Below are 16,817 nucleotides of genomic sequence, written 5' to 3' on the forward strand. Positions count from 1 at the left end.
CAAACGTGTCGAGAGGCTGCTACACTGTGATTAAAAATGACTCTGTAAGATACCTGCAGGCGGCTCTTCTGGTTTCCAGAGGAATACTTTGGCCAAAAAAACAGGAGTGTCTTTGTTTTTCACAGATTTGATCACAGTCTTGTAATTGATGAATGTCACATGTGGGTACACTAAAGAAGTATGGCTTTATTGCTTATATTTTCATACATGATATTGGTAAGTCTAACCCTCCTAAAGTCTTTTCCTGCACCATCTAAGAGAAGGAATTTCCTGTTTGGCTTCCTTACAGATATTCCCACCCCCTGCGTGGCATGTATTTTAATACAAAGGTGGCGTATTAGTGACGTAATAGTGGGAATTAGGAGCCACCAACGTTAAACTGTTATGGTCTTAGTCACGACCAAAGCACCATTTTGGACCTTTGAAGAAGTGTCTTGTTTTCAGAGTGCAGTCTGAGTGCAGAGGGCTGCTGGCTTCTCATAAACTGTGGAAAGACTAATGTGTCCTTGTGGGTTTGTGTGATTTGCAGGGCCGGGAGGCGAGGGAACGTTATTACAGTAAAAATAGAACAACAACGGCAGTAATAAGCTCTGTTTCTATGCATGTCTTCAAACTTGTGCCAAAAATAAAGTCAAATTTGGACTATGGCTGTATTATGTTGCAACACTGGATGTGTTACATTTTTCTGATTGGAACAACCAAATATGTAACACGTGTATTATGTCTGTGTTAAAACAACAGCACAATCCTGTAAATGTAGCCAACACTTGACAACACTCTGTATATCCAGTCAGGTCTTTTGCACAGTAGATTAAAAAAAACTTCTTTTAATCCTGCTCCTTTAAAAAATAATGCAAATAAAATAATGCAATAGCCTTTATCAGTTAATTATACAATACGCTGCATTACATATACTTAATGTAATACACGCATGTTAAGCCATGCTTTTCTGTCTGTGCTGTAAGAGCTTTGTTGGCATGACTGCATGTTTCACACATCCTATTAGAGGAGAGCTTACACTGTCTAACCCTGCTCAAGATTTCACTATTTTTACTTCCAAGCATTGCTGCCGAATCTATTCTTGATCCCTCATAATGCAAAAAGATAAATTGTATAATTCTACCCAAAAAATTGCTAAAATCCAGTAAAAAAAATCACCTTTTGGCAATTAATTTCTCTAATCATGCCATTTTAATGGGGTAATGCAATAAAAATGAGCATAACTGTTAGCCGGGCGGTGGCTCTTTGACTACTTCTCTTGTACTTAGCTGCACTTGCAGGCTCACAAATTTAGCCTTAATTACATATTTCTTTCATTGCATGTCTTGGTCTTTCTCTGAAATGAGCCAAATATAAATCTGAAAACATGCATTGCCTGAATAGCATTTAATGTTTAATAATTAGTTTGAGGTAAAAACCTTTAAGGTGACTATTTCCCAGCAACATATAATTTCTTATTCATTTCCTAATAAAGTAATGAAGACATGTCGCCTTTAATAACCTATCCATTTGTTTATTCATTTTTATTTATTTCTTTGGTTTATTGTCATTTATAAAGTGTAAATCTGTATTATGGAACATAAACTGCGTAAAGGCCCATCACTCTAAAAATGCCGCCTCTCTCTCACACGCGTCGACACCGTCTCTCGCTGCTGCCTTCTAAAGATGCTCACACAAATTTAGACTCCATTGCTGATTCCTCTTTGTCATCTTCCTCATGCATACTTGCGAACACACTGTTCACACTTTTTGTTATGTTTAGAAGATTACCCAAAGATTGTGCCTATATCCTCATTATGCTAATCTGTCCTCGTCAGCCCACGCAGCAGCTCTGGATGCTTCTGTGCTTCAGCCGCAGCTCAACACAATTTCTTAGTCTTATTCAAATCAGAGTTCACCCTGCACAGCTACTCCGGAGGATTTGGTGAATTCAGGTCAAAGTAAAACAAAAATCTGCATGCTGGAAAGAGTGGGCTGAAAACATGCCCTGACATTTGCAGAGCTAATGGAATAAAGCATTAGCTCACTGTGTTGGAACATAATAACAAATATATATCATGCTGCACTTTCCTAAACGTTCCTCGTAATAGTCTCTTTAATTATACTGCAGGCCTATATAGTAGCAAAACGACTTTGGCACCATGGATAGCTTGAAATGCTGGGATATGATTCCTGCTGGCTGAGTTGTGGAGCTTTTTGATGAAAACAGCTGCCTGCTACAGCTGGAAATGAGCACTAAGACGTTCTGCAGAGCTGACGGGAAGTGCAGCATCAGGTGATAATTCTCTGCAAAGCTTTTAGATGCCACATGCAATCCTTTATTATACTGCAAACGGAGATTAGAGCAATGTAGAGCATTAACAGCCGTCCAGATGTGTCTTACCTTCAACGCAACAAGTTCCATTTGCTTGCCTGAAAATGTTCCAAGGAGAAATAAATCCAAGAAGAAAAGAAGTAGAGCAGTAAAATAGTGCTTTATGTACTGAAAGAAGAGGCAGAGAGCATTTGGGCAAATTGCATTTTTATGTTGTTCACAAATGAAAAAAATAAACACCAGGGAGAGAAGGGAGCAGGACTTCTTTGCGTTCTGGTTCTGCCGCCACCCACAGCAACATCGGCTAGACACATCAAGCACTGCGTAGGTTTCCCTTTTGTGCCGTAGAAAAATGTATTTATTAAAGCATCGACTCCAGAACAAAAACAAAAGAAAACGAACAACAGCTGCAGGATTGCAGAACATATTAGGTACCATAAAATTGATAAAGCAATCACTGTACATACTACAGTGTTCTTTTTTTTTAAGTCACAGCTTTTGTAATGCAGTTATGGTTGATGTAAATATTTTTTACACATATTATACATTCAATAAAACTGAAACATGTTTGAGAAAGAAATGTACATCTGAATTATAGCACTTATGATGGTGCTGTAGGAAAATAATATGGATTAAAGACGGTGACGAGCAATTTAAATTGATAAGCACTCTTTTTAACACAAAACTATAAATATATATTAATATCATTAGTGCAACAAGTTGAGTTACTTATGTTAGACATATGTTAGGTGTGTGTGTGTGACGTCACTTGAAACACTTGATGAAGGCAGGAGAATGTGTTGTTCGGCTTACAGCTGCTGTAAGATTAGTTGCTTTTAGATGAAAGAGCAGACGGACTATCAGCTCATTTTCACTCCTAAATATTCTCCTTATGGTTCAGTGACTTTATGTGAGACAAATCTGCAGGCTGTATGTGGTTAAGATACTTTCATAATGCGAGATTTGAAGCTTTCCGTGTAAGTACAAAGCATTTTAGGTTCCAAAATTATTCAAGTTAATTTAAAATGAAGTCAGATTAGAAATCATATCTTTAATTATTAAACTTTTTATTACACTCTAAATTTCATATAAAATAGGTTGTATCAAAAACCTGCAAAGGGACTGCGCTGTTGTCTTCTTTATATCACTTAAAGGGTTTCCTTTCAAAAAGGTAAATGCTGATTTTTTAAATCTGTTATCTGTGAATCTGCTGGTGGTTGATATATTTTCATTTCTTATCAAAAGAAGAAAAAATTCTATAGTGAAACACTTTAAATAATTCAGCAGTCCACATCCCAAGGAAGGAAAATTTGAGAGCACTGACAGATGAATCATTTCATGTTTCTGCTCCATCTTTAAAACAACCTGCAAGGCCCAAATACAGCATTTCATTCGGGGCGAAGCACATACACTGCCTCAAAGCCGCAATTTAGATTTAAGGTGATATTATCCATAAGATCCAATAATGCCCGCAATTTTACCTACTGAATTACATTTTTCAGATCTGTTTTTTAATTTGCTTCATCCCCTCGAATTAAATATAGCCCTATGGAATGAAACCCTTTGAGCCAACCTCCCTCCTCACTGTGGATCCAGTTAAACGGTGTTGCTCAGAATGTGAATTGCAAAGGATTAAGTGATTGTGTATCTTTTAGATTCAAAACATCTGCTGCTTAGTTTGGCAAAGGCTCACATGCCCTCAGACTGGGATGGAAAGCAGGCAGCTGGAGGGAGTGGTGATTATTATTTGGTTGTTTGCTGTAATTTATTTTTAAGGTAGACAGTCATTGCTTCTCTGTAGGAACAGTGGTGCGGTCATCTCCATCTTCACCATGAAAAAGTAGAACATTATAGGTTTAGTCCAAAAACCTTCTTTTCCCTAACCTGTGCTAATAAAAACAAAAATGCTGTATATTCACCCCCTTTAGGAACCATGGAAACTCTTTGGGATCGATTGCCTTACTTATTTATAACAGCTACTAAAAGTTAACAGTTTCAGTGGGGTGTGGATATGTCACAGCTTAATGCCTATGGTTGTATGTAAACATGGTCAGGTCAGGGAGAAAGAGCACAGAGAGACATCCAGTACCGAATCCAACACTATAAATAATTTACTGTAATACTCTAAATATTTGCATGTCCCTTTATGCCTTCCTGAATTGTGAAACTAAAGGATGCATCTGTGTTTTTTTTTTATTAATGCTGTGAAGATGCACTGCCAGCACCGGGGAAGTGTAGTGTGATTCTGCTTGTTGCTTACTTTGGTTTAGTTCAGATATCTACATCTGCAGATGGACAACGTAGACATTTGGCACAGACCTACTTACAAAATGTGATCATATGAACCTCCATCTAATCCTCAGAGATAAGGCAAAAACAAAAAACAAGAGCTGCAACCCAAGGCTCGTAAAAGCTGAGCATTGTTGCAGAAATATTGCAGTAAGCGAGCATATGCGATGTATCTTCATCCCTACTTCCACCAAACCTCACTGGAACAAGTTGGACATTCCTGTGAAAACTCCTTTGGGGTTCAGTGGGATCTATTCTTAGAGTTCAGATGAATGAGGGAGCGTGTAAAGCAGTGAAAGGAACACATGAAGAAGGAGGAAAATCAATATGCAGCTTCTAAGAGGAAAGGTGAGCTAATAGCAATCGTAGGTGCTTTGTTAAAACTGACAAAGATGGATGGCAAGCTAGCACTGGCTACAATTAGATAAAGAGTTACAATTAAGAATCAGAGGAATTTCCTGGGAAAGATGCTTCATTTCATAGTTTATTAAATTACTTTTAAGGTCTGTGGTGGTATTTAAACTCTGGATTTTCAACTTATTCATAATTGCTTGACTGGTTGACAGAAAATCGCAGCTGCATGAACAACACCTGAGCAGCCTCATTTCAATGAAGTCGGTGATCTATATGTTAGCACCAGGCTTAGTTTATTAACCTAGCTTCATCGCAAGGTCCTCTATAGAAAAGCAGGGCAGTGGTGACTGAAACACTGAAAAATGACATGACATATAAAAGCAACTACACTTCCAGTTTGGATTAGTTTAAAAATGTCTTTCATAATAATGTTGTTTATGTATTATGTGGCTAAAATAATCGTCAGAAGACATTTCTCAAGCTTTCAAATGAAATGCTTAACTGACAGCATGCAGTTTCAACAGAAACGAGTTTTTAACTGTATATTTTAATGCAGGTTGTAGCAGTGATGTGAGGGGATTTATTGCTTTCTTTGTCTTTATTCTTCTACAGAGCTGTGACTTTGAAAATGCACTGTCTCTGCAGAGGAAGAACCAAGCTTTAATCACTCCCTGCACAATGCACAGGACCTTGGAAAAATGAAACTACTATATATATTTATAAACCATGTGTTCCTAGCTATACACAGGTAGAGAGTTTGCATTCATCTTCTTACACAAAATTATCCTTTAACCTCTCTCAAGCCACTAATCCACTTACCTTCTGTCTCCTCAAAGCACTCTGTGGTTCTGACACAACCTACAGCACCTTTGGGAGCTGATCTAAGGCACAGTGTAATTCATCTTAAAACTGGAGTACATCCCAGTGGTCAATTTTCAAGCCATTGTACAGATGAGGAGAAAGGACGAGAACACATTCAAAGTAACTGTCAGAAAGATGTTGTTTTGTTTCTAAAAGCATCTGAGTGAATATGTTTTGTCACAAAAATGTTTATTGGAGGAAGAAGTGCCCTGGAGCCAGAAATAATCCTTTCTGTTAAGTAAGAGAAGCCAAACAGTGGAGGCTATTTCGTGTTAACTATGAAGCCAAATGCCACCTTTTATTGATATATTGTGAATATATTATAAATGACAACATCATGGAAAGATATTGGGGGTGGTAACTATTTGAATCAACATTTAGCTCATTGAGCCATAATCAAACAAGTTTTGCTTTGAAGTAAAAGCAAAAACCTTACCTGATTAAAATTTGGCCTCTTCCACTAGTATGAGATTATTATCCTGAGAGCTGGCACCATTTGCATTGCTGCATTCAAAAGTCCCAACAGCAAGGCAAAGCATCCCTGTATATACTGTCTTGGGTTCATATGTTGGATTTTCATGCTGCTGTTCAGCACAAAAAAATAGACTTGTGTGAGTATTTGTTCTTAATGGCTCAACAAGGTTTCACTGCAAAATGCCAAAGGGTTGTTCAGTGACAGTGGTAATTCAATTCAAACCCCAATCACAGAGGCCTAGAGACCAGTTAACATGGGGAAAATGTATATCTGCTAATGGGTTGGCAAAGCAATGAAGGGCCCAAGACTGACAGGCACACTAGAAATCAGTGAAACCTGGTATTCTCCCCCAAGATCCTTGAAGTCTGCAGACCAAATGCGCTTGGTTGTCCCAAGGTCCAGATTAATACACAGAAGAGACCGGGCCATGACTGCTCCTAAATTATGGAACACATTGCCCCTGCATATGAGGATCTTCCCAACACTGGATACTTTTAAAACCCGTCTAAAGACCCACTTTTATTCTCTGGCCTTTAAATCAAAATGAGTCTGTTACTATTGTTCTTTCCATGATTCTATTTTCTCTTAATCTACATTCTATGTTATTTGGTAAGTCTTCTGATTTGACTATTTTATTGCAGAGTACTTTGGTCAACAGTTGTTGTTTTTAAAAGTGCTATATAAATAAATAAACTTGAAATAAACTTAAACTTGAAACAGTTAATTTGTCTTTTTAAAAAAAATGAAAATAATGAACCTATCACCATAAAATAATGTTTACTTAACAGGTACTTTTAGCTCCTAGTTGACACTGAGCGGTACAGATGTAAGACGATAGGGTGAATAAAATCAAAGTCTGGGTCTCAAACCAGAAAAGAGGGACAGCTGGAAATTAAACTCATAGTGAATACAGAATTAAAGATGCTGCTTGCCTTTCCAAGTGTAACCAAGTGTTGGTTAGCGCACTTCATTTCTGAGAGACAATAATGTGTTTGTGGTTGTTGGTTTAGCCAACATGAAATCTCTGCAGGCAGACCATCTGTACATATACCGACCTGCTGACAGACCAAACACACCTGGATCAGGCCAACCCCACCTCCCCATACCCACACTCCTAACACTGAACCTGTCACCCTGATATCTGAAGAAGCAGGTCGGTTCTTGCATGTCTGATTACAGGATGCTTGCTGGGAAATGTATTTTTTTCCTACATACTATTTATCTTGTAATAATAATACATTATCATTATAACCCAAATAAAACCCAAATGAAAAGAGCATTTTGAAGAAGTGCGTATTGCTCTGGACAGAGAGCTATGTTAGTTGGCTATACTTTGAAAATTAATATGCAAAAGAGTATTTAAGTTATATTTGTCAATACTTTATATTATAAATCAAATGTTTAAGCACATTTACATACAAAAAGCATTTGCATGTGGTGTATCAATGTAAAATAAATAAAGAACACTATCATTAAAACTATTAATTTTTGAAACAATGGCTTCCACTTTGGGGGCACAAAGTGATATATTATTTTCACTGTAAAATAAATTGCTCATGCCCCGGTCATTTAGGCTTTAAATCTGATCATTGACACCCCGTCACCTGCTGGTTGCTAGGGAAATTCATGTATTCCAAGACGGACTTGTAAGTGGTTCGTAATGTGAAAGATGATAGTTGGAAACAGGTTGCAAATACGGATACGTACTGCACCAGAACCTCCTAGCAGTTGCTTTGGTTGCTGGCAGGTTGCTGCGGTCACCAGAGGTTCGCATGGAAGTTGTCTGCAAACAACAGCAAACTACTCATCAAGTGGTAGTGAAACATTGTAATGTGTGATGAAAACCAGAAATAGAGATTTTTCAAAGTAAAGGTTTCAGCCTTTGAAAACGGTTTGTTCCAGCAATAAGGCTTTTACTTTGAAAGCAAACCATCACCATTTCTGGTGTGCGACTCAATTTTTCAAGTTTCACTGCAGGCATACTGCAGGTATTTGCAGGCAAGTCAGCGTCTTTCATACAAACTACAAGCAAACGTGGCACTCAGTCTGCCCGCAACCAAAAGAATCACATTACGGTTTTTCCTGCACGCTGTTTGTGACCAGTTATACCTGGTGACAGGGAGGTGGTGTCTAGGTCTCTGTGACTGATGCTTTTGTCAGTAAGTTCAGTTTGAACTGATTTGTCGGAGAGCCTGGCACGCATATTTGTGGTATTTGGTCATAATAGTCAGAAACAATGTTATAATATAGTGATCAATTTGGTTGAGTTGCATCATTTAGAATTAATTAAGTCAAATGTATTTTTTATATGTCACATCCTGCGCAAGAAATGCCGTTAAGAAGATGCTGTTAGCTGTACAGACAGTTAAGTCATGTACTTCTAAAGGAGTTTTGACTTGTTTGTATCTACAGCTTCATTTTAGAGCCACATCAGGTCAGGTCGAGTTCTATAGTAGTGCAACAGTGTGATTGGACCCTAAAGTTAATAGTTTAAACCCTGAATATCGGTTGTAAATTTTTATATGACCGGTAAATCACTGTACTTGAGGTAAAGTTTCTGAAATGTGCCCTATTATTTTGAGCCTGTGACTGAACTTTTTTGCCAACCCCACTGTTTTTCAGCGTTTCCAAGTTTGAGGCTAAAGTCTACCAATAAAGTAGTTGCTGCTCCAACAGCACTTCTAGCTTCATAAACAACAAAAAAAGTAAAGTTTCACATAGCATTTATAGTGCAAAGTGTAGCGATGAACATCTCAGTGGTTAGATCTTAATACTGAATGTATTATGTAAGAATTGACTGTAAAAAGTCACTTTTACCCATTTTTTCCATATTGTATTTTTAGCTGCCCGGAAAGCCCGTATATGTTCTTGTTTGTGGCGACCTAACCCATCAGGAACAAAATGGCATGACCTTCTCGCTGGAAGCCGGAGGAACTTCTTTAGTGGCGTATGGAGAAAGGTGTGTGGGAGGAGAGTGACAAGAGGTTGGTCAGACCATGCTGTGAATTGTTTGTGACTCCATTTCCCAGGAGGCTTTGCAACAACAGCTCAAAAAGCCACTAGCCACTTAGCCGATGGCATGGAGAGGGCTGAGACGATTTGGCCAGAGGTCACAGGAGCTGACATGGTGGATGCGGGGGTGCAGGTGTTTGTTGATCGGATGACTCTGGTGCACAGGAGGATTGTGGGTAGATGGATATGTCAGAGAGTTGAAGCTCACCCCTTCTTGATTGTGATGCCTGTCGTAGGGAGGATGGTGATGTGTGGAAGTGGATCGAACCCTGATTTTCTTTCGTTCTTGACCCTCTCTAACACTTTGACACAACTACATCGAGCCCTCCGAGTGTTTGAATGGAAGCACATCACCAGCTTTAACTGTTGAAACTTACCTCGACTGCATTATCCAAAGTACCTTTCTCGGCACTGACTTTACAAATAAACGTGTGAGGGCTTACTCCTTAAGACTAAAGATGTTAATTTGCTTCAATGGTTTATTTTACCCATAACCATGTACAAATAAACAAAACCTTTACAGCTTTGTATGGTCACACATTTAGCATTCATTGGTCCATAAGCACTCCTCACGGCGACATGAAAACACTTAGTAGACACCGGCTGACTTCTAGCGTCGGTGTCTGAACGTTGCACTGACGTCACAAATGTACCATCCATTCTAACAGTTTCATTGCAAATAAAAATAGTCACATGCAATGACTGAAAAAAATTACATTACCTCATGTCACATAGAAAGTAAGCGAAAAGTTCCATCATTTAGAAATAAGTACTCTTCAGAGATTTGTCTCTCTTTTTTTCTTTTTTTTCCCTTTTTTTTAAGTCCTAGACATTCTTTCAACAGCGTTGTTGGTCTCATTTGGGTTGTAAACATTAGTTACAGTGCTGAGCTCCTTTCAGCTCAAGCTCTCAAGAGAATTGGTCAATCAATACTATCAATCAACTGATGGAGAGGAATTGGTCAGTAGTCAATCAAACAAGGACTTTATCAGAGGAGGACATGATCGTCTTTGGGCTCAGTTAGGGGCAACAGGACACCAGTGAGAGACTGGAGAACAGACTAAACAGTAGATCTATATAAGACACCCTGAGAATCACAACTACATCTCTTTCATCTGTCATCCATTCTTCCTATCCTCTCTCTTCCTCTATCTCTTCTTCTACGGAGCGATCATAGTCAGGTGGGCGTGGCCTCATCAGTTGAGAAAGATGGCTGGTTGGTAGGTTGTTTTGTTGTGGCGGAAGCCGGTTGCCATGCAACTGGCTCCTCTGTGGTTGGCATGGAGACAGGTTAAGGTGGATTCTGACCTGGTAAGGTAGTATGCAGCACGTACAGTAGTATGAACAGTAGAAATGTAATATGCAGTTCTGGGGAAAACAAACTAAATTTCATTAAATGACGCTGAAGAAATTAAACGGAACAAGTCCACCTCAGGCTGATTAACGGGTCAGTTCATCCAAGCTATCCAAGAAATAGTTTCTTACTTAGAGGTACAGTTCTTCTCAAAATCAAATTGACATTTTGGGCCGTAGAGTTATTTATCCATCTCGATTTATTTGGTGTAAGCTGCCCAATTTTGGAGATGCCAGCTTTTCGGTGTAATAAAACTATGCGGGACCCGGGCTGTGGTGATCAAGGAACCAAAAAACATGATTGGATGACACCACAGCAGTAACTACTGAAGCCTGTTTAAGTTGCTGATTTATTTATTTTTGCTAGGCTGGATTATCATCTCAACATTTCAAGTTATGTACCTCAAAATTTCAATGTTATAAATCCAAATTTGTACTTGTCGAGTGCTATTTTCTTAGAGTTTGAAAAGATTACTAAAAAACAAACAAAAAATTATCTTTATTATCTTTGATGTAATTTTTATTCCACTTCTATGGAACTATATCTGCCACTTAAAGGAAACATGTAGCTAACCATCATCACAGCTCAGCTGTCTTGTCACAGGTAGATGCACGTTTCCTTCCACAGTTAGCAGGTGTAGTTTGGCAGAGAGAAAATACTTTCTACATAAAATTATTCACAAGGAGTTTCTTGTATAACAGAGAAGGGCATTGCTGTTATTTGGTAAATGTAGCCTATCTCCTTCATTATTATTTAAGAGAAATCTGACTTCTGTACAGCTAAAATCTCCCAAACTGTTCAAGTCACATTCAAATTTTTTTAGATGGTTAGACAGCACCTGTCTTTTTGACTCACGTGGTGTTTTGACTTATCAGTCCCAGAAACTACAGCAAAGCTGTTTGCAGCGAGGGCTGTGGTTTCCTCAGAAATATATGCACACAAATGTGAATTAAATTTACATATGCATTTTTAATGCTGTGAGCACCACCACGGACTTAACTCCATTCACCTCCAGCGTTTTGGAGCATAAATTATTGACAGATATTGCACTTGTTGGGCAAACATTAAATATGGGTGAACTGATCCTTTCAAAGTCAAACAACCTGAGGGACACTTGCCTTGATTTAAGGAGCGCTTAGTAATAATCTCAAAGGTGAAAACACCTCGAATGAACGAAAGCAAGCGTATTTATCCCCAGATCTGTCAGCATGTAACAGTAGATTGTGACAGTAGTATGTTATCAATGGAGAACATCACATGGGGCTGACGTGGTGTGCAGCAAAGGATGGCGCAGGGGGAAGGCGGTAGTGGTGGACAGTGATTGGTTGATTTGGTTGGTCAGGTGACTGAAAGGGTTATGGACAGTCGAGTTGAGTCAGATCACATGATGAGGGTTTGCAGCTATAACGTCAGGAGGTTCCATCAGGAAGTATGGAAGCCTGACAAGTTTTAGCTTTTGGTGGACACTGGACACAACACCCACCCCGAACCCCCCCCTCACAGACCCAACAATCGCACACACACACACATCCACGCAGACGCACGCAGATTCACACGTGTGAGCAGACAGACACGCAAGATACAAGCACATGTGCACCATATTTTGCATAGACACACAAATAAACACAGGTTCGTTAACTAACACACATTCACGACACACGCTGCTCACACACACCCTCGCGCGCGCACCTCGATTCGCCCAAACACACATTCGGTCCCCACCCTCAGACTTGCGATGTGTTACTGTGATGATGCAGAGTGTGGTGGAAGGTGAAGAATAAGACAACGGAAGACAGGTGATGCTAAAATGAACATTTATAATGACTGCTGTTGCTGTCGCAAAATAAGAATCCTTAAAAAAAGACCTCATATATATTAGCACTAGATTGCCCACTTCACTGGTAATCCACAAGTCAAGAAACACAACTCACTAGGTTTTTTTCTCTTTACAAACACAATGCTACAATTACATTAAATATTCAGTAATCTTTAAGTCAGTTAATGAATGTTGTTAAAAGCAACCACTAAATACTAAAAATAAAAACAAAACAATTATAATATTAATTCACCTTTTTCCAGTCGTTCCCTTTTTCTCGTTGTGTTGTTATTTATTAATAGTATAATAATAGTCTGAGAAATAAATAGCTCATGTGGTGTTCTCAGGGCAATGGGGCAGGCAGCATAAATCAAGAGTGGAGCTCAGAGCAATGCAATGAAATGGTGGAGTCTAATCTCACACAGTCACTTTAATAGTTTCAACATGTCTTTGATGTGGAGGCGAAATATGGAGATATGATACAAGTTTGGTTCTGCAGGCAGCGGAGTGGTTGAGCGGCACCTGCAGAGGTTAATCATCTCGAAACTATCCTTCTATGTTATGTAAACTAGGACTGTATTGCACAAAAGTTAGCAGCTCATCTTCCTCATTTTGTAGCCCGGGAGAAGCTTAATTTCTTCTTCTTTTGTTTTTCAATTTTCCGCCTCCGCCTCCCTGTTTTTGTTTTTCTTTCTCCGACTTGGAGGAGCTGAGTCGAGCCGTCTTCCACGATGATATGTCTCTAACATGACCAAGCGTTTTCAATCACTATGGCGTGATGATTAAAAAGATACTAGTGCCACTACAACTCACTGTTAAGAAACATCAACAAATGTACAAAAGCAAGCCTACGTTGAGAATGGCTCGGACTATTTCTCAAGATTAGTATTATTATTTGATGAGCACACTTATCTAAAAAGTTGGCTAGCCGACATGAACGCTAAACAGCGAATACAGTAGGTAAATCAACACTAATAACAACAGCACAGGTTAACACAGTAGAACTAGCATAGCCGATTATACAGGCAGACCTAAGTATCGGATACAGAGGATGAAAAGTGTTACGATCGTCTACCGCGTCCACTAGTTTCTCTTTATGCTGCCCGCCCCTTTCTGCTCAACACTTCTCTCTTTACACCTCGGCAAAAAATCTGACAAAAATATTTACAATGAGAGAGAAAAAAAATGAAATTGTGGAGAAACAATTGTTTAGTGTTTTATCCTTTTTTTGTTTGTCTGCATTTTTTAAAATATTTTTTTCGTCCTTTCATATGTTTTTTTTTTGTTCTTTTTTGACTTATAGCTCAGAGAACTGTCCCCAATGGTGAGCAACAAACAAACAAACAAAAAAATCCAATCATATCAGCTAGCATTGCACAGTCTCAGAGAGGTTTTGGGGATGGAATGGAGAGTTATCGTCCAAACAGTTGGATGAACACAGAAGGGGGGTAGGAGGAGGAGGAAGAAGGTCAATAAAGTTCATGAGGGGGTGAAAGTTCAAAAAGTTCAAGAAGACAGAGGATGGCTGCGCAGCTGACGGTGCGTAAACACTCCCCACACCACTGCACTGGGGGCGGTGCATGTGTCGGCGTGCGTGGTTTGGATGTTAAACAACAACAAAAAAAATCATCATTAGAAAATGGAGGTTTTTTTTAATCTTTCCCATCGAGAAAAATCAAATGGAGCGAGAGCGAGAGGGGTTATAGAGAGAGAGAGAGAGAAAGGTGGGGTGGGGGTATAGAAAGAAGGGGGAGGTGAGGAGAGTGAAAGGTGCCCCCAACACTATGGCACACAATCAATGAAGTCCCACAGGCTGAAGAAATGACAGAATTAGGAAAGCAGCTGGCATGAGCGGTAGGGCTTTTTTTTTAAGGTAGGTTGAGAGGCAGGACAGTAGGTAGGTAGCCAACCTGCAGAAGGGTTAATCCTTGTCGGGTTTAGCTCTGTGGGGGTGGTGAGGAGGAGGAGGAGGAGGAGGAGGTGGTGGTGGTGGTGGGGGGCAAGGTGCTGTTCAGTTGAGGCGTCATGAGCGACATCATGTTATGAGGGCGGAGCATGCTGGCTTCATGGGTGCTTCCAGGATGGATGTCCGACACACAAGAACAACTCAAAGAAACGCTTGGAATGGTAGTAGTAGTTGTTGTTGTTGTCTTTTTTTTTGTTTTGTTTTGCTTTTTTTTCCTCTCTGTTCTATTTTGGCACTCGAGAGAAGAGACTCGTGGGAGGCGGAGGAGGAAAGTGTGTGTATGTTTGGGCGAGGAGGAGGAGTGGGCAGTGAAAGTGCAAAAAAAGAGGGCATGGAGGATATTGTGTTTGTGTGTGTGTGTGTGTGTGTGTGTGTAGGGGGGGTGGGGGGTGGAGTAGGGTAAACAGGCTACATACAGAAAATGGCATTTTGTTAAAACTGGTTTGGGTTAGAGCATACAGTACAAATCAAAACCAGGAAAAAAATAAACAGAGAAACGAGAGAAGGAACAGAAAAACAGTGATATGACAAATGCAGTCTACAGTTGCTGGTGCTTCGATGGGGCCCGAGTTGGGGGAGGAAGAAGGGTGGAAAAGGGGGTGGGGAGCGGGGTCCCAAAAGATGTCTTAGATGTTGTTTTGAAAAGGTGGTGGGTGTGGGTGAGAGTGGGTTTGTGGAGGTAGGCGTGGCGGTGGAGGGTAGGCGGGGGGCAGAGAACAAGAGCTGGGGACTATGTCGGAGAGCCACACACCCACTGAGAAGCAATGAGGTCACCTGGCGAGCAGGTTAGAATTGAGTTTGCATTCCTCTACACGTTACAGTAAAAACAAAAGCCAACAAAAATAAGACATGAATAAAACATGGCTAGCCGGCTACGCCGCAACACAGACACCACGGAGCGGGCCTAAAGCAGACAAACTCAGAGGGCGGGAGAGAGAGAGGAGCATGCACATCTAAATACAATGCTGAATGAACACCTACAGTAAGGCTACCATCTACAGTAGTCTCGCACACTGACCCCCACCTCAGCTCGGCGTGCCGTGCACTGTAACAGCAGAAGGTTTAGTGCAAACGTGTCACTGAGGAGCAATAATGGAAATCCCGATCGTTTCCCCATCTCAGTTAGTTTTGTGAACAGCGGGCCACTTCCCATGACAACATCTGTCAGTATACGAAGCATGACCGCACTGCAAATCCGGAGAGAGACTTTGGCAAAAAAACAAAAAAATTTGACACCGAAGCCAATAGCATCTAATTAAACTGAACTGGGAAACTTAGGACAGAGAGAGACAGAGAGAGAGGGGAGGAGGGGGATCAGGATTCAAAACCCACACTGGCAATGTTCAGTGCTGTTTTTTCTCTCTCTCCCCGAGATCAGAGCCTTGGATTGCATGTTAAGGGAGTGAAAACACAATCTGTCCCAAATTCTGCAGCGAGTCACCCGAGGGAGGCAGGCGGTGCAGCACACAGCATAGTGTGTCTGTGCGTTATTTTGGATTTAAAAGTAAGGGAGGGGATCTTTCACCTCTTTCTCACACACTGTCTCTCTTTACGAGTCACTCGCGACCACGAGGGGCGGGACCAGAGATGCTCCATGTCATATTTGAGGTCAATAAGGTGCAATTCAATGACAAGACAAGCCAGAGCTCAGAGCGTGGGGGCTTAAAGGACAGACAACATATTAATACTGAGAGCCTGACAGAGTGCGTCGAGGGGTTAGTAAGGTTAGATTACAGAGACACACTAAAACACATGTAAGCCTCTACTGCACGCCAGTGGTCAGAAGAGTGATATGCAAACTTATGGAGAGGTGAGTACATTCATGGACAATCTCAGTCTATTATTTGAAAATAAATCCAGATTTTTTTTTTCTTCAAAAAATTGTTCGAAAGTTAAGTAGGAACTGAGAAGCGTTTAGTCCAAGCTCGCTCAACAAGTAGCAAAATAGTCTTAGGTTTGTTCGAGAGTTTTGTTCGTATCCCTCTGAGGAAGGTTAGACAGCTTAGCGACAAAATACTCACTCGGTCGTGACATCGAAATCAAACATCGTCTTCACCTGCAGCAGGTGGACCGGGACTTGACGCGACTGCATCGAAAAACAACGAACATCTGAACGCGTGTAAAACAATACCAAAATGCTCTACCCTTATCGGCATGCAAAGATTTGTCTCCGAAAAATGAACAACACACACTTCCTAAATGGTTTTTCTTTTTTTTGTTTCTTTGATTTTTTTTTTTTGTCCACGCTTCACTTTGATATCATGCAATATAGACGTGCAAAAAAGATAACATCTATTTCCACAAAATACATCTTCATCGTAACTATAAAAGGCTGTGTTTAAGAATGCTATCTAGTCACATTTTTTTTTAGCATTA

Source organism: Pundamilia nyererei, unplaced genomic scaffold, assembly GCF_000239375.1.
Source record: "Pundamilia nyererei isolate P.nyererei 1_Seehausen unplaced genomic scaffold, PunNye1.0 scaffold00152, whole genome shotgun sequence".
NCBI lineage: Eukaryota > Metazoa > Chordata > Actinopteri > Cichliformes > Cichlidae > Pundamilia > Pundamilia nyererei.